The sequence below is a fragment of the Engystomops pustulosus genome, chromosome 1 (genome assembly GCF_040894005.1).
Source record: "Engystomops pustulosus chromosome 1, aEngPut4.maternal, whole genome shotgun sequence".
NCBI classification, from domain to species: Eukaryota; Metazoa; Chordata; class Amphibia; order Anura; family Leptodactylidae; genus Engystomops; species Engystomops pustulosus.
In genome coordinates this window covers 3,516,914-3,536,504 of record NC_092411.1, presented here as the reverse complement: position 1 = coordinate 3,536,504, position 19,591 = coordinate 3,516,914, and the positions used below count along the sequence as shown (strand labels likewise).

Sequence of the window (19,591 nt, the reverse complement as noted above, 5' to 3'; positions counted from 1 at the left end):
AGATATGTATTATAAGGTTGCGCAGAAGCTGATGTATGTATTATAAGGTTCTGCAGAAGCTGAGATATGTATTATAAGGTTGCGCAGAAGCTGATGTATGTATTATAAGGTTCTGCAGAAGCTGAGATATGTATTATAAGGTTGTGCAGAAGCTGAGGTATGTATTATAAGGTTCTGCAGAAGCTGAGATATGTATTATAAGGTTGTGCAGAAGCTGAGGTGTGTATTATAAGGTTCTGCAGAAGCTGAGATATGTATTATAAGGTTGCGCAGAAGCTGATGTATGTATTATAAGGTTCTGCAGAAGCTGAGATATGTATTATAAGGTTGTGCAGAAGCTGAGGTATGTATTATAAGGTTGTGCAGAAGCTGATGTATGTATTATAAGGTTCTGCAGAAGCTGAGATATGTATTATAAGGTTGTGCAGAAGCTGAGGTATGTATTATAAGGTTGTGCAGAAGCTGAGGTATGTATTATAAGGTTCTGCAGAAGCTGAGATATGTATTATAAGGTTCTGCAGAAGCTGAGATATGTATTATAAGGTTCTGCAGAAGCTGAGATATGTATTATAAGGTTCTGCAGAAGCTGAGATATGTATTATAAGGTTGTGCAGAAGCTGAGGTATGTATTATAAGGTTGTGCAGAAGCTGAGGTATGTATTATAAGGTTCTGCAGAAGCTGAGATATGTATTATAAGGTTGTGCAGAAGCTGAGGTATGTATTATAAGGTTGTGCAGAAGCTGAGGTATGTATTATAAGGTTCTGCAGAAGCTGAGATATGTATTATAAGGTTGCGCAGAAGCTGATGTATGTATTATAAGGTTCTGCAGAAGCTGAGATATGTATTATAAGGTTGTGCAGAAGCTGAGGTATGTATTATAAGGTTGTGCAGAAGCTGAGGTATGTATTATAAGGTTCTGCAGAAGCTGAGATATGTATTATAAGGTTGTGCAGAAGCTGAGGTATGTATTATAAGGTTATGCAGAAGCTGAGATATGTATTATAAGGTTCTGCAGAAGCTGAGGTATGTATTATAAGGTTGTGCAGAAGCTGAGGTATGTATTATGAGGTTGTGCAGAAGCTGAGGTATGTATTATAAGGTTGTGCAGAAGCTGAGGTGTGTATTATAAGGTTCTGCAGAAGCTGAGATATGTATTATAAGGTTGTGCAGAAGCTGAGGTATGTATTATGAGGTTCTGCAGAAGCTGAGGTATGTATTATGAGGTTCTGCAGAAGCTGAGGTGTGTATAATGAGGTTCTGCAGAAGCTGAGGTGTGTATAATGAGGTTCTGCAGAAGCTGAGGTATGTATTATGAGGTTCTGCAGAAGCTGAGGTATGTATTATGAGGTTCTGCAGAAGCTGAGGTATGTATTATGAGGTTCTGCAGAAGCTGAGGTATATTTTATGAGGTTCTGCAGAAGCTGAAATGTGTATTATGAGATTCTGCAGCAGCTGAAGTGTGTATTATGAGGTTCTGTGGCACCTGTGAACATAACTTGACAGGGGAGGGTTGCAAATTTTTAGCTTTGCCCCGTTGGCTACATGACCTAAAAACTGCCCTGGTATAGAATGAGATACTATGACACTCAGAGGAGAGGTTACTGATCCCACATGAGCCAATTTACTGTAATTGAAGTGGAAGTTGAAGGCGGATAGTACAGTATACGGTATACATGTACTGTACCTGTATATATACACAACACTGTGTACATACTATATATATTACATGTACAGAAAATCTGTATATATACTATACTGTACACATAACTCATAGAATCACATTAACTCTGTGTATATACTATACTGTACACATAACTCATAGAATCACATTAACTCTGTGTATATACTATAGTGTACACACCTCATACAGTCACGTTACCTCTGTGTATATACCATACTGTATACAGTACCTCATACAGTCACGTTGCCTCGGGAGTATCAGTGCGGCTCCTGTGTTGTGTGAGAAGCTTTAGTTCTTCATGTGACTTCCCGTAATGTTGTACATAGGAGGCGTCTGCCGTGTCATGGAGGGGAGTGGTGGTGCAGGAGCCCAGAGAGGAGGAGCGGCCCTGCAGGGAACCATCTATAATCACTTATACACTGTCACATCGTGTATCTAATCCCGTACTGTGATACTGATCCCAGCAGCTCATAGAGAGGAGGAGCGGCCCTGCAGGGAACCATCTATAATCACTTATACCTCGTCACATCGTGTATCTAATCCCGTACTGTGATACTGATCCCTGCAGCTCATAGAGAGGAGGAGCGGCCCTGCAGGGAACCATCTATAATCACTTATACACCGTCACATCGTGTATCTAATCCCGTACTGTGATACTGATCCCAGCAGCTCATAGAGAGGAGGAGCGGCCCTGCAGGGAACCATCTATAATCACTTATACACCGTCACATCGTGTATCTAATCCCGTACTGTGATACTTATCCCAGCAGCTCATAGAGAGGAGGAGCGGCCCTGCAGGGAACCATCTATAATCACTTATACACTGTCACATCGTGTATCTAATCCCGTACTGTGATACTGATCCCAGCAGCTCATAGAGAGGAGGAGCGGCCCTGCAGGGAACCATCTATAATCACTTATACCTCGTCACATCATGTATCTAATCCCGTACTGTGATACTGATCCCAGCAGCTCATAGAGAGGAGGAGCAGCCCTGCAGGGAACCATCTATAATCACTTATACACCGTCACATCGTGTATCTAATCCCGTACTGTGATACTGATCCCAGCAGCCATAGAGAGGAGGAGCGGCCCTGCAGGGAACCATCTATAATCACTTATACCTCGTCACATCGTGTATCTAATCCCGTACTGTGATACTGATCCCAGCAGCTCATAGAGAGGAGGAGCGGCCCTGCAGGGAACCATCTATAATCACTTATACACCGTCACATCGTGTATCTAATCCCGTACTGTGATACTGATCCCAGCAGCTCATAGAGAGGAGGAGCGGCCCTGCAGGGAACCATCTATAATCACTTATACACCGTCACATCGTGTATCTAATCCCGTACTGTGATACTGATCCCAGCAGCTCATAGAGAGGAGGAGCGGCCCTGCAGGAGAACCATCTATAATCAGTTATACACCGTCACATCGTGTATCTAATCCTGTACTGTGATACTGATCCCAGCAGCTCATAGAGAGGAGGAGCGGCCCTGCAGGGGAACCATCTATAATCACTTATACAGCGTCACATCGTGTATCTAATCCCGTACTGTGATACTGATCCCAGCAGCTCATAGAGAGGAGGAGCGGCCCTGCAGGAGAATCATCTATAATCACTTATACCTCGTCACATCGTGTATCTAATCCCGTACTGTGATACTGATCCCAGCAGCTCATAGAGAGGAGGAGCGGCCCTGCAGGGAACTATCTATGATCACTTACACACCGTCACATCGTGTATCTAATCCCGTACTGTGATACTGATCCCTGCAGCTCATAGAGAGGAGGAGCGGCCCTGCAGGGAACCATCTATAATCACTTATACACCGTCACATCGTGTATCTAATCCCGTACTGTGATACTGATCCCAGCAGCTCATAGAGAGGAGGAGCGGCCCTGCAGGGGAACCATCTATAATCACTTATACACCGTCACATCGTGTATCTAATCCCGTACTGTGATACTGATCCCAGCAGCTCATAGAGAGGAGGAGCGGCCCTGCAGGGAACCATCTATAATCACTTATACCTCGTCACATCGTGTATCTAATCCCGTACTGTGATACTGATCCCAGCAGCTCATAGAGAGGAGGAGCGGCCCTGCAGGGAACTATCTATGATCACTTACACACCGTCACATCGTGTATCTAATCCCGTACTGTGATACTGATCCCAGCAGCTCATAGAGAGGAGGAGCGGCCCTGCAGGGAACCATCTATAATCACTTATACACCGTCACATCGTGTATCTAATCCCGTACTGTGATACTGATCCCAGCAGCTCATAGAGAGGAGGAGCGGCCCTGCAGGAGAACCATCTATAATCACTTATACACCGTCACATCGTGTATCTAATCCCGTACTGTGATACTGATTCCAGCAGCTCATAGAGAGGAGGAGCGGCCCTGCAGGAGAACCATCTATAATCACTTATACACCGTCACATCGTGTATCTAATCCCGTACTGTGATACTGATCCCAGCAGCTCATAGACAGGAGGAGCGGCCCTGCAGGGAACCATCTATAATCACTTATACAATGTCACATCGTGTATCTAATCCCGTACTGTGATACTGATCCCAGCAGCTCATAGAGGAGGAGCGGCCCTGCAGGGGAACCATCTATAATCACTTATACACCGTCACATCGTGTATCTAATCCCGTACTGTGATACTGATCCCAGCAGCTCATAGAGAGGAGGAGCGCCCCTGCAGGGAACCATCTATAATCACTTATACACCGTCACATTGTGTATCTAATCCTGTACTGTGATACTGATCCCTGCAGCTCATAGAGAGGAGGAGCGGCCCTGCAGGAGAATCATCTATAATCACTTATACACTGTCACATCGTGTATCTAATCCCGTACTGTGATACTGATCCCAGCAGCTCATAGAGAGGAGGAGCGGCCCTGCAGGGAACCATCTATAATCACTTATACAATGTCACATCGTGTATCTAATCCCGTACTGTGATACTGATCCCAGCAGCTCATAGAGGAGGAGCGGCCCTGCAGGGGGAACCATCTATAATCACTTATACACCGTCACATCGTGTATCTAATCCCGTACTGTGATACTGATCCCAGCAGCTCATAGAGTGGAGGAGCGGCCCTGCAGGGAACCATCTATAATCACTTATACACCGTCACATCATGTATCTAATCCCGTACTGTGATACTGATCCCAGCAGCTCATAGAGAGGAGGAGCGGCCCTGCAGGGAACCATCTATAATCACTTATACACCGCCACATCGTGTATCTAATCCCGTACTGTGATACTGATCCCAGCAGCTCATAGAGAGGAGGAGCGGCCCTGCAGGGAACCATCTATAATCACTTATACACCGTCACATCGTGTATCTAATCCCGTACTGTGATACTGATCCCAGCAGCCATAGAGAGGAGGAGCGCCCCTGCAGGGAACCATCTATAATCACTTATACACCGTCACATCGTGTATCTAATCCCGTACTGTGATACTGATCCCAGCAGCCATGGAGAGGAGGAGCGGCCCTGCAGGGGAACCATCTATAATCACTTATACACCGTCACATCGTGTATCTAATCCCGTACTGTGATACTGATCCCAGCAGCTCATAGAGAGGAGGAGCGGCCCTGCAGGGGAACCATCTATAATCACTTATACACCGTCACATCGTGTATCTAATCCCGTACTGTGATACTGATCCCAGCAGCTCATAGAGAGGAGGAGCGGCCCTGCAGGGAACCATCTATAATCACTTATACACCGTCACATCGTGTATCTAATCCCGTACTGTGATACTGATCCCAGCAGCTCATAGAGAGGAGGAGCGGCCCTGCAGGGGAACCATCTATAATCACTTATACACCGTCACATCGTGTATCTAATCCCATACTGTGATACTGATCCCTGCAGCTCATAGAGAGGAGGAGCGGCCCTGCAGGGAACCATCTATAATCACTTATACACCGTCACATCGTGTATCTAATCCCGTACTGTGATACTGATCCCAGCAGCTCATAGAGAGGAGGAGCGGCCCTGCAGGGAACCATCTATAATCACTTATACCTCGTCACATTGTGGACTGCAGGGATTTGTAATCTAAGCCAAACAAATGGCCATTGAACCCCCGGGTTAAAAACCATCTCAAAATAGAAAAAACGGAGAAATGTTCTTGGTTTGGGAATGTGGGTAGGCCACAGCAATTTTTATTTAGATATAATTAAACTTTGTAAACTTTTTTAACGAGTTAATGTTTGTAAACATGTAAACAATAAACAAAAGAATATAATTTAAATGCCCGCCTGGCTTGATTTTATGGAGCTCTTCTCCCGAGATGGCGGCTGCCGCCGGACAGCCGTCATGTGGGTGTCTTCCTCGCCTTCGGGCATGTATATCCTCCGCCCTTGCTGTGACATCTAAGATAAAACAGAAGGAGAACAGCAAAACCGAGAAACCACCTGAAAATAAAAATTTCTTTACACCTGAGGGCAGGGTGGGAGGGAGACTTCACACCTTGTTGATCCTGAAGGTAGAAGGAAAGAGGCCCCCCCCACGTGTCCTCAAACTTTTATAGCCGTAGGGCGGCCCTCTTCCCCTAGCTGAGCCCACCCTTAGGTGGCCGCCCAGAAAGGAGGGGGCCAATCGCCAGAAACCGCCTTTTTTAAACTGGCGAACCACCGAAATCCCCCACAGTCCCTGGCCCCTTCTCTAGGCGATTTGGGGCCATAGAGACTGCAGGGATTTGTAATCTAAGCCAAACAAATGGCCATTGAACCCCCGGGTTAAAAACCATCTCAAAATAGAAAAAACGGAGAAATGTTCTTGGTTTGGGAATGTGGGTAGGCCACAGCAATTTTTATTTAGATATAATTAAACTTTGTAAACTTTTTTAACGAGTTAATGTTTGTAAACATGTAAACAATAAACAAAAGAATATAATTTAAATGCCCGCCTGGCTTGATTTTATGGAGCTCTTCTCCCGAGATGGCGGCTGCCGCCGGACAGCCGTCATGTGGGTGTCTTCCTCGCCTTCGGGCATGTATATCCTCCGCCACGGAGCCGCCAATGCGCACTAGCGCTGGCTGCGACCCCCCCCACTGCCCAAGGCGATCGCCTTCTCCGCCAACTCCTGCAGACCGGCAATAAAAATGTCCAAACCGATCGGATTCAAGTGAACCCCGTCACCTATCAGTAAGTGCCTGTTGTCCCCCTCCAATTCTAAATGACGAACAGCCACACCACCCAGATCCGAGACGTGCTTGGAGATTCTAATATTTAGAATCTTCCTGGCTCTATTAATTGCCTCGTGATCGCGGGCGCCTCGCCAGTGACAACGCGGGACAATTTCGGACCAGCCAAGTGTCACTTTCCTAAAAAAGGAGGGTAAACGAGCAAGGTCCTCTTTCATAAGGGCTAAGAGCTCACCCAGCTTGACACGCGCCAAGTCGTTACCGCCTGCGTGGAAAAGGAGGACCGCATTATCCCGACAGCTCCTGCTTATCTCGACTACCTCCGGTAGAACCTGAGTCCAGCGCATGCCGCGCACACCACGCCAGTGCACCCTGGAATTCTTGAGACCTAAATTCGCACCGCATGGGCGAGTTTCCGCCCTCCGCTGTGCCCAGTGGATGAAGGAGTCTCCAACAATCCATACATGGGTCAACTGGCCTGAAAATACAAAACGAAGGATAGCATAATCTAGAATTAAACGATAACGTTACAGTAAATTAAAACAGGGGATTGAGATCTGGTCGGATGTATGACTTAAAACAATCCGACTTCCATCTTCCGAGTGTTTTTATTGCTTCCTCACTCATTCCACAAGAGTGCGCCGTGGTCGCCGCACCAATGCGGAATGAGTGAGTGCCAAATTCTTTGGGGTTTAGGCCCAAAAAAAGAATTGCTTTCTTAAAAACCGCACTAAACTGGAAACGGGATAAGGGGGAACCTGAAAGGTGCAGTAAAAAATTCTGTCCCGCTGGGCGTAAATGGGCATATCTCCGAATCAAAGAAACCGGGCATGGGTTTGAAGACATGGGAAGTATTGTAATCCATGTTCCTCTACCAAACACATCAGTTTTTGACTTACGAATCCGAATTTTTACCCCAGTATCGCTGGCTAGCACGTCCGATTGTAGCAAACCGCCCGATTTTACCGCGCTGAGGGGAACTAGCTCCCCGATCCGTAGCGCCCCGAAAAATGCTATAGCAAAGGCCGAACTAAACAAGGAAACTTCATAGTCATCACTGCATACTAAGTGCAAGATGGAAATAATACGAGAGAATAAAGGCAGTGATACCGGTCTGCGTGAATCTTGAAAAGACTTTTCTTTTTTCCAGCCCTTCATAATTTGCTTTATGGTAAATGTCTTTGTAACATCAGGACGGTCGTGAATTTTTAGCATAAAAGCCAGTCCGGCTAAACTGTGCTTTGCCTTATAAAATGACGCCCCTTGACTCCTGATGTGTGAAAGATAATCTAGTGAGTGCCTTAAAAGTTGGTCCTTCTCTGCGGGTATAGAGCCGCCGGAGATGGCTAGCCACTGCTTCCAGGTAGAGGAGTACTTTTGCCAAGTGGCTGCCGACACCGATCCTTTTAACAAGGCTACAAGCTGTTCTCGACCAACTTCCATAAGGACTGGGGGCAAGCAATCCCCTTCTCTGCCGGGTACCCGTGGAGTTCTCTGAAGCTCTGAAATTGTGAACGAGACAAGGCATTAGCCGAGTCGTTCGAAAATTCCGGGACATGCCTAGCCCTAAGCCAGATGTTGGATTGCAAGCACCGCAGGACTAAGTGTCGGAGCAACGCGAGTACCGGGTATGAAGGGGAAGAAAGGCTATTAACTGCGTGCACTAAACCGGGATCTTCGGACCACAAACGTACTCTGTGGTTGGCCAAAACCGAAGCCCACGTTTCTATGGCGACCACTAATGCAAAGAGGTGTGTGAGGGTGGTGTTTTTATAAAGGCCCTGTCTTAACCATAAAGATGGCCAATTCTCCCTGCACCATTCATTGCCCAAGATAGTGGCAAAGCCACTACCCGTGGCGGAAATGGACAAGCCTAAAGAAACGCTGTCGGTTTCTGCTTCCTGAAGGATCCCAGACCCATTAAAATCCTGAAGAAAAACTTGCCAAACCCGCAAATCTTCCTTAAGGGGATTAGTCACTCTAATGAAGTGTGTTGGTTGTATTACTCCTTTCGTGGCCAGGGATAACCGCCGGGAAAACGCGCGGCCCATTGGGATGACTCTGCAAGAAAAATTTAGCAGGCCCAGTAAGACCTGGAATTGCCGCAGGGTGGCCTTTCGTTTGCCTAAGAGAAAGCTTATTTCTTGCCTCAAGCGAGATATCTTGTCGCTTGGGAGTCTAAATGTCATCTCCACTGTATCCAACTCAATTCCCAGGAAGGAAAGGTTGGTGACCGGCCCGACTGTCTTGTCCGCGGATAACGGAACTCCGATGTACTCCATCAACGAAGTAAACCTCCGCAAGAGAAAGGAGCAAGATTCGGAATCCCGTTCGCCAACAAATAAGAAATCGTCCAGGTAATGGGTGATGGAAAAAAGACCTGTGTCATAGCCCAAGATCCACTCCAAGAAACTGCTGAATACTTCAAAATAGTAACATGAGATGGAGCAGCCCATGGGAAGACACATGTCATAATAAAATTGACCCTCAAGATAGCACCCTAAAAGATGGAAGCATGACGGGTGAACTGGCAACAACCTAAAGGCAGACTCTATGTCAGATTTGGCTAAGAGGGCCCCTTGGCCCGCCTGCCTGACCAAATTTACGGCCTGGTCGAACGAAACATAGGATACAGCTGCATCCTCTGAGATGTCGTCATTTACCGACGCACCCTTGGGGAAAGATAAGTGATGGATTAGCCTAAACGATCCCGTTTCCTTTTTAGGGACCAGGCCAAGTGGAGAAACCCTGAAGTTGAAAAAAGGGGGGTCTACAAAGGGGCCGGCCATTCTGCCTAATTGAACCTCTTTTGAAACTTTTTGAAGAGCCAAGAGGGGGTTTTCCCGGACAGATAACAGATTACTGCACATAAAAAGGGTAGTGGAAGGTTGGTGCGGGATAAAGAAACCAAGAAGAAAACCCCCTTCAAGAAGGCTTGCTTCCCGTTTCTTGGGATATAACTTTAGCCAGTGAGCGAGCCTGTGCACGTTCACCGGGGTTCGTGGATTGGGACGGGGAGGAGTTTGTTTTGTTTTTGCGGTAGCAACGCAAGGCTGAGTGATTACCACCGCAGATTGAACACTCGTGCCTAAATCTGCATGAGTTGTAGAATCTGCAATGGCCCTCGTTGTACAGCCAGCATGCTCCGGTGGGTTTGTGACCCGCAGGGGCAGACTGCTGAGCTGGCCCTGCGGTGGCCCCTGAAAAGGGCCGTTGTGAGCGTTGTGCCAGTATCAGCTGTAACCAGACGTCCGTAGCCTTGGACGCCCAGCCGATACTGGGGTTAAGTGATAGGCTGCGACGAAACTCCTCGTCGTACCTCCACCAAGCGGTGCCCCCGTGAAGTTTAAACGCATTTAGAATTGTGTCCATATAAACGAATAAATCCGGGGCCGAGGCTGGAGATTTTTGGGTGATAATGGAGGCCATCACTGCAAAAGCCTGCAGCCAATTGTGTAGGGTTTTTGAAGCCTTAACCTTTTTTTCCGAACCTTTTTCAAAAATTCTCTCCTTGTCGACCGACATATGGTCGACATTGAGCAGGGACCAAATATCAACATATTCTCCCTTCTGAATTTTATTCTTCACTTCTACAGGGACATATTTACCTAAGGGGGCTACCGCGCAAAACATTGTATCCCTAAATGTATTACCCGCCCCTACATTAATATTGGGCTGTGCTTGTGCATTAACCCCTAACCCTTGCTGGTTTGATTCTAATTGAGATAGAACAGATTTAAGGGATGATATCATGTGTGTGGTGTCCGTGTTAGTATTCTGCGGTGCAGAGGTAATGGCCGACCACGAGGGAAGACCACTGAACTCACCGTTCGCAGCAGAAGGTAGATCAACCGGAATGGGGAGCGCTGTCTGTCCTTGCGCTGTGGGCTGGTCCTGGGGAGCCGACTGCTGGGGAGCAGGAGACTGACATGGCGGTGCCGACTGCTGTGAAGCAGGAGACTGGCGTGGCGGCGATCTTCTTGCTGCACCACCGCTGGACGGTCTGCTGCGTGGCGGGTAGCAACGCTGTGGCGGGAAGCTGGAAGATGCTCTTGACCTCTTTGAGTGATGACGGGTCGGCTCCTGGTATCGGTGGTAGTCGTGGCGGGAACCTTTTCTGTGAAAGTGCGCCGCATGACGGCCACTTGAATCAGAAGACGAGGAGCTCGTAACTCTGTCGCGGCGGTTCCTTTGATGCTTGCGACTGATGAAGCCTGCTGGAGAATATTCAGAACCCGAGTCGGCTACGAAAATGCGGCGCGACCTTCGGAGGTCAGCGCCGCTGTAGCTATGGCGATGGTAGGTGGCGGGTCTGGCATCCCTCCTACCATGGCTGGGATGGGGAAGATAGGATGGTGGGGCGACATCTAGTGTCTGAAATGTGTCATTACATGATTCACTGCCTGAGGGGGAGGGAGCAGAGGAAGCCCTGTACTGCGGAGACATGTGCCGAGGAGGAGTGGAGGCAGCATGGAGGTACAGGGGGAGGCTTTTTTCATGCCTCTGGGGGGTTTTTGGCCTGGGGGAGGAGGGGGGGGGATTACAATAAGGGACCTGGGATGGGGCAGAGTTGGGGGGGGTGGGGGATTTGCGCGGACCGCGCTTCTTACCCCCAGGAGCAGTGACAGGCCGGAGCCCACACTGATCAGCTGTGCTGCAGGGTGCCGGCGAGCCCATAACCTGCGGCGAGGGATTCTTCTTCCCTGCCGCTCCGCGTCTCCTGGTGCTGGGGGGGGACCCGGGGCTGAGGCGGTTTGGAGGCCTGATGCGGCGCACGGGCCGCCCTCTCTCTTCGCTCCGCTCAGGAGCTGCCACACCTTGTTGATCCTGAAGGTAGAAGGAAAGAGGCCCCCCCCCACGTGTCCTCAAACTTTTATAGCCGTAGGGCGGCCCTCTTCCCCTAGCTGAGCCCACCCTTAGGTGGCCGCCCAGAAAGGAGGGGGCCAATCGCCAGAAACCGCCTTTTTTAAACTGGCGAACCACCGAAATCCCCCACAGTCCCTGGCCCCTTCTCTAGGCGATTTGGGGCCATAGATATCTAATCCCGTACTGTGATACTGATCCCAGCAGCTCATAGAGAGGAGGAGCGGCCCTGCAGGGAACCATCTATAATCACTTATACAATGTCACATCGTGTATCTAATCCCGTACTGTGATACTGATCCCAGCAGCTCATAGAGAGGAGGAGCGGCCCTGCAGGGAACCATCTATAATCACTTATACACTGTCACATCGTGTATCTAATCCCGTACTGTGATACTGATCCCAGCAGCTCATAGAGAGGAGGAGCAGCCCTGCAGGGGAACCATCTATAATCACTTATACACCGTCACATCGTGTATCTAATCCCGTACTGTGATACTGATCCCAGCAGCTCATAGAGAGGAGGAGCGGCCCTGCAGGGAACCATCTATAATCACTTATACCTCGTCACATCGTGTATCTAATCCCGTACTGTGATACTGATCCCAGCAGCTCATAGGGAGGAGGAGCGGCCCTGCAGGGAACCATCTATAATCACTTATACACCGTCACATCGTGTATCTAATCCCGTACTGTGATACTGATCCCAGCAGCTCATAGAGAGGAGGAGCGGCCCTGCAGGAGAACCATCTATAATCACTTATACACCGTCACATCGTGTATCTAATCCCGTACTGTGATACTGATCCCAGCAGCTCATAGAGAGGAGGAGCGGCCCTGCAGGGGGAACCATCTATAATCACTTATACACCGTCACATCGTGTATCTAATCCCGTACTGTGATACTGATCCCAGCAGCTCATAGAGAGGAGGAGCGCCCCTGCAGGGAACCATCTATAATCACTTATACACCGTCACATCGTGTATCTAATCCCGTACTGTGATACTGATCCCAGCAGCTCATAGAGAGGAGGAGCGGCCCTGCAGGGAACCATCTATAATCACTTATACACCGTCACATCGTGTATCTAATCCCGTACTGTGATACTGATCCCAGCAGCTCATAGAGAGGAGGAGCGGCCCTGCAGGGAACCATCTATAATCACTTATACACCGTCACATCGTGTATCTAATCCCGTACTGTGATACTGATCCCAGCAGCTCATAGAGAGGAGGAGCGGCCCTGCAGGAGAACCATCTATAATCACTTATACACCGTCACATCGTGTATCTAATCCCGTACTGTGATACTGATCCCTGCAGCTCATAGAGGAGGAGCGGTCCTGCAGGGAACCATCTATAATCACTTATACACCGTCACATCGTGTATCTAATCCCGTACTGTGATACTGATCCCTGCAGCTCATAGAGAGGAGGAGCGGCCCTGCAGGGGAACCATCTATAATCACTTATACACCGTCACATCGTGTATCTAATCCCGTACTGTGATACTGATCCCAGCAGCTCATAGAGAGGAGGAGCGGCCCTGCAGGGGAACCATCTATAATCACTTATACCTCGTCACATCGTGTATCTAATCCCGTACTGTGATACTGATCCCAGCAGCTCATAGAGAGGAGGAGCAGCCCTGCAGGGAACCATCTATAATCACTTATACACCGTCACATCGTGTATCTAATCCCGTACTGTGATACTGATCCCAGCAGCCATAGAGAGGAGGAGCAGCCCTGCAGAGAACCATCTATAATCACTTATACACCGTCACATCGTGTATCTAATCCCGTACTGTGATACTGATCCCAGCAGCTCATAGAGAGGAGGAGCAGCCCTGCAGGGGGAACCATCTATAATCACTTATACACCGTCACATCGTGTATCTAATCCCGTACTGTGATACTGATCCCAGCAGCTCATAGAGAGGAGAAGCGGCCCTGCAGGGAACCATCTATAATCACTTATACACCGTCACATCGTGTATCTAATCCCGTACTGTGATACTGATCCCAGCAGCTCATAGAGAGGAGGAGCGGCCCTGCAGGGGAACCATCTATAATCACTTATACACCGTCACATCGTGTATCTAATCCCGTACTGTGATACTGATCCCAGCAGCTCATAGAGAGGAGGAGCGGCCCTGCAGGGAACCATCTATAATCACTTATACACCGTCACATCGTGTATCTAATCCCGTACTGTGATACTGATCCCTGCAGCTCATAGAGAGGAGGAGCGGCCCTGCAGGAGAACCATCTATAATCACTTATACCTCGTCACATCGTGTATCTAATCCCGTACTGTGATACTGATCCCAGCAGCCATAGAGAGGAGCGGCCCTGCAGGGAACCATCTATAATCACTTATACACCGTCACATCGTGTATCTAATCCCGTACTGTGATACTGATCCCAGCAGCTCATAGAGAGGAGGAGCGGCCCTGCAGGGGAACCATCTATAATCACTTATACCTCGTCACATCGTGTATCTAATCCCGTACTGTGATACTGATCCCAGCAGCTCATAGAGAGGAGGAGCGGCCCTGCAGGGAACCATCTATAATCACTTATACACTGTCACATCGTGTATCTAATCCCGTACTGTGATACTGATCCCAGCAGCTCATAGAGAGGAGGAGCGGCCCTGCAGGGAACCATCTATAATCACTTATACCTCGTCACATCGTGTATCTAATCCCGTACTGTGATACTGATCCCAGCAGCCATAGAGAGGAGCGGCCCTGCAGGGAACCATCTATAATCACTTATACACCGTCACATCGTGTATCTAATCCCGTACTGTGATACTGATCCCAGCAGCTCATAGAGAGGAGGAGCGGCCCTGCAGGGAACCATCTATAATCACTTATACACTGTCACATCGTGTATCTAATCCCGTACTGTGATACTGATCCCAGCAGCTCATAGAGAGGAGGAGCGGCCCTGCAGGGGAACCATCTATAATCACTTATACCTCGTCACATCGTGTATCTAATCCCGTACTGTGATACTGATCCCAGCAGCTCATAGAGAGGAGGAGCGGCCCTGCAGGGAACCATCTATAATCACTTATACACTGTCACATCGTGTATCTAATCCCGTACTGTGATACTGATCCCAGCAGCTCATAGAGAGGAGGAGCGGCCCTGCAGGGAACCATCTATGATCACTTATACACCGTCACATTGTGTATCTAATCCCGTACTGTGATACTGATCCCTGCAGCTCATAGAGAGGAGGAGCGGCCCTGCAGGGAACCATCTATAATCACTTATACACCGTCACATCGTGTATCTAATCCCGTACTGTGATACTGATCCCTGCAGCTCATAGAGAGGAGGAGCGGCCCTGCAGGGAACCATCTATGATCACTTATACACCGTCACATTGTGTATCTAATCCCGTACTGTGATACTGATCCCAGCAGCTCATAGAGAGGAGGAGCGGCCCTGCAGGAGAACCATCTATAATCACTTACACACCGTCACATCGTGTATCTAATCCCGTACTGTGATACTGATCCCAGCAGCTCATAGAGAGGAGGAGCGGCCCTGCAGGGAACCATCTATAATCACTTATACACCGTCACATCGTGTATCTAATCCCATACTGTGATACTGATCCCAGCAGCTCATAGAGAGGAGGAGCGGCCCTGCAGGGAACCATCTATAATCACTTATACCTCGTCACATCGTGTATCTAATCCCGTACTGTGATACTGATCCCAGCAGCCATAGAGAGGAGGAGCGGCCCTGCAGGGAACTATCTATAATCACTTATACACCGTCACATCATGTATCTAATCCCGTACTGTGATACTGATCCCAGCAGCTCATAGAGAGGAGGAGCGGCCCTGCAGGGGGAACCATCTATAATCACTTATACACCGTCACATTGTGTATCTAATCCCGTACTGTGATACTGATCCCAGCAGCCATAGAGAGGAGGAGCGGCCCTGCAGGGAACCATCTATAATCACTTATACACCGTCACATCGTGTATCTAATCCCGTACTGTGATACTGATCCCAGCAGCTCATAGAGAGGAGGAGGAGCCCTGCAGGGAACCATCTATAATCACTTATACCTCGTCACATCGTGTATCTAATCCCGTACTGTGATACTGATCCCAGCAGCTCATAGAGAGGAGGAGCGGCCCTGCAGGAGAACCATCTATAATCACTTATACACCGTCACATCGTGTATCTAATCCCGTACTGTGATACTGATCCCAGCAGCTCATAGAGAGGAGGAGCGGCCCTGCAGGGAACCATGTATAATCACTTATACACCGTCACATCGTGTATCTAATCCCGTACTGTGATACTGATCCCAGCAGCTCATAGAGAGGAGGAGCGGCCCTGCAGGAGAACCATCTATAATCACTTATACACCGTCACATCGTGTATCTAATCCCGTACTGTGATACTGATCCCAGCAGCTCATAGAGAGGAGGAGCGCCCCTGCAGGGAACCATCTATAATCACTTATACACCGTCACATCGTGTATCTAATCCCATACTGTGATACTGATCCCTGCAGCTCATAGAGAGGAGGAGCGGCCCTGCAGGGAAGCATCTATAATCACTTATACCTCGTCACATTGTGTATCTAATCCCGTACTGTGATACTGATCCCAGCAGCTCATAGAGAGGAGGAGCGGCCCTGCAGGGAACCATCTATAATCACTTATACACCGTCACATCGTGTATCTAATCCCGTACTGTGATACTGATCCCAGCAGCCATAGAGAGGAGGAGCGGCCCTGCAGGGAAGCATCTATAATCACTTATACACTGTCACATCGTGTATCTAATCCCGTACTGTGATACTGATCCCAGCAGCTCATAGAGAGGAGGAGCGGCCCTGCAGGGAACCATCTATAATCACTTATACACCGTCACATCGTGTATCTAATCCCGTACTGTGATACTGATCCCAGCAGCTCATAGAGAGGAGGAGCGGCCCTGCAGGGAACCATCTATAATCACTTATACACCGTCACATCGTGTATCTAATCCCGTACTGTGATACTGATCCCAGCAGCTCATAGAGAGGAGGAGCGGCCCTGCAGGAGAACCATCTATAATCACTTATACACCTTCACATCGTGTATCTAATCCCGTACTGTGATACTGATCCCAGCAGCTCATAGAGAGGAGGAGCGGCCCTGCAGGGGGAACCATCTATAATCACTTATACACCGTCACATCGTGTATCTAATCCCGTACTGTGATACTGATCCCAGCAGCTCATAGAGAGGAGGAGCGGCCCTGCAGGGAACCATCTATAATCACTTATACACCGTCACATCGTGTATCTAATCCCGTACTGTGATACTGATCCCAGCAGCTCATAGAGAGGAGGAGCAGCCCTGCAGGGAACCATCTATAATCACTTATACACCGTCACATCGTGTATCTAATCCCGTACTGTGATACTGATCCCAGCAGCTCATAGAGAGGAGGAGCGGCCCTGCAGGGGGCACCATCTATAATCACTTATACACCGTCACATCGTGTATCTAATCCCGTACTGTGATACTGATCCCAGCAGCTCATAGAGAGGAGGAGCGGCCCTGCAGGGAACCATCTATAATCACTTATACACCGTCACATCGTGTATCTAATCCCGTACTGTGATACTGATCCCAGCAGCTCATAGAGAGGAGGAGCGGCCCTGCAGGGAACCATCTATAATCACTTATACACCGTCACATCGTGTATCTAATCCCGTACTGTGATACTGATCCCAGCAGCCATAGAGAGGAGGAGCGGCCCTGCAGGGAACCATCTATAATCACTTATACACCGTCACATCGTGTATCTAATCCCGTACTGTGATACTGATTCCAGCAGCTCATAGAGAGGAGGAGCGGCCCTGCAGGGAACCATCTATAATCACTTATACACCGTCACATCGTGTATCTAATCCCGTACTGTGATACTGATCCCAGCAGCCATAGAGAGGAGGAGCGGCCCTGCAGGGAACCATCTATAATCACTTATACACCGTCACATCGTGTATCTAATCCCGTACTGTGATACTGATCCCAGCAGCTCATAGACAGGAGGAGCGGCCCTGCAGGGAACCATCTATAATCACTTATACACCGTCACATTGTGTATCTAATCCCGTACTGTGATACTGATCCCAGCAGCCATAGAGAGGAGGAGCGGCCCTGCAGGGGAACCATCTATAATCACTTATACACTGTCACATCGTGTATCTAATCCCGTACTGTGATACTGATCCCAGCAGCTCATAGAGAGGAGGAGCGGCCCTGCAGGGAACCATCTATAATCACTTATACCTCGTCACATCGTGTATCTAATCCCGTACTGTGATACTGATCCCAGCAGCTCATAGAGAGGAGGAGCGGCCATGCAGGGAACCATCTATAATCACTTATACACCGTCACATCGTGTATCTAATCCCGTACTGTGATACTGATCCCAGCAGCTCATAGAGAGGAGGAGCGGCCATGCAGGGAACCATCTATAATCACTTATACACCGTCACATCGTGTATCTAATCCCGTACTGTGATACTGATCCCAGCAGCTCATAGAGAGGAGGAGCGGCCCTGCAGGGGGAACCATCTATAATCACTTATACACCATCACATCGTGTATCTAATCCCGTACTGTGATACTGATCCCAGCAGCCATAGAGAGGAGGAGCGGCCCTGCAGGGAACCATCTATAATCACTTATACACCGTCACATCGTGTATCTAATCCCGTACTGTGATACTGATCCCAGCAGCTCATAGAGAGGAGGAGCGGCCCTGCAGGGAACCATCTATAATCACTTATACACCGTCACATCGTGTATCTAATCCCGTACTGTGATACTGATCCCAGCAGCTCATAGAGAGGAGGAGCGGCCCTGCAGGAGAACCATCTATAATCACTTATACACCGTCACATCGTGTATCTAATCCCGTACAGTGATACTGATCCCAGCAGCTCATAGAGAGGAGGAGCGGCCCTGCAGGGAAGCATCTATAATCACTTATACACTGTCACATCGTGTATCTAATCCCGTACTGTGATACTGATTCCAGCAGCTCATAGAGAGGAGGAGCGGCCCTGCAGGGCACCATCTATAATCACTTATACACCGTCACATCGTGTATCTAATCCCGTACAGTGATACTGATCCCAGCAGCTCATAGAGAGGAGGAGCGGCCCTGCAGGGGGAACCATCTATAATCACTTATACACCGTCGTATCGTGTATCTAATCCCGTACTGTGATACTGATCCCAGCAGCTCATAGACAGGAGGAGCGGCCCTGCAGGGAAGCATCTATAATCACTTATACACCGTCACATCGTGTATCTAATCCCGTACTGTGATACTGATCCCAGCAGCCATAGAGAGGAGGAGCGGCCCTGCAGGGAACCATCTATGATCACTTACACACCGTCACATCGTGTATCTAATCCCGTACTGTGATACTGATCCCAGCAGCTCATAGAGAGGAGGAGCGGCCCTGCAGGGAACCATCTATAATCACTTATACACCGTCACATCGTGTATCTAATCCCGTACTGTGATACTGATCCCAGCAGCCATAGAGAGGAGGAGCGGCCCTGCAGGGGAACCATCTATAATCACTTATACACCGTCACATCGTGTATCTAATCCCGTACAGTGATACTGATCCCAGCAGCTCATAGAGAGGAGGAGCGGCCCTGCAGGGAACCATCTATAATCACTTATACACCGTCACATCGTGTATCTAATCCCGTACTGTGATACTGATCCCAGCAGCTCATAGAGAGGAGGAGCGGCCCTGCAGGGAACCATCTATAATCACTTATACACCATCACATCGTGTAT

At 48.7% G+C, this 19,591-nt stretch overlaps 1 protein-coding gene across 6 annotated transcripts in view; it reads right to left on the bottom strand.

Annotated features, from left to right (window-relative positions):
• Positions 1-19,591, bottom strand: part of LOC140115005 (von Willebrand factor A domain-containing protein 5A-like) — a 130,171-nt gene that overhangs the window by 54,565 nt on the left and 56,015 nt on the right. The window contains exon 1 of one of the 6 annotated variants that reach the window (XM_072132752.1): positions 1,913-2,013. The exons of 2 other annotated variants lie outside the window; for them this stretch is intronic. The gene's annotated coding sequence lies outside the window, so the exon portion shown is untranslated. Of the gene's footprint in view, positions 1-1,912; positions 2,014-19,591 lie in introns of those variants that run through there. 3 more of the 6 variants (XM_072132760.1, XM_072132753.1, XM_072132756.1) reach the window with 3 other exon arrangements.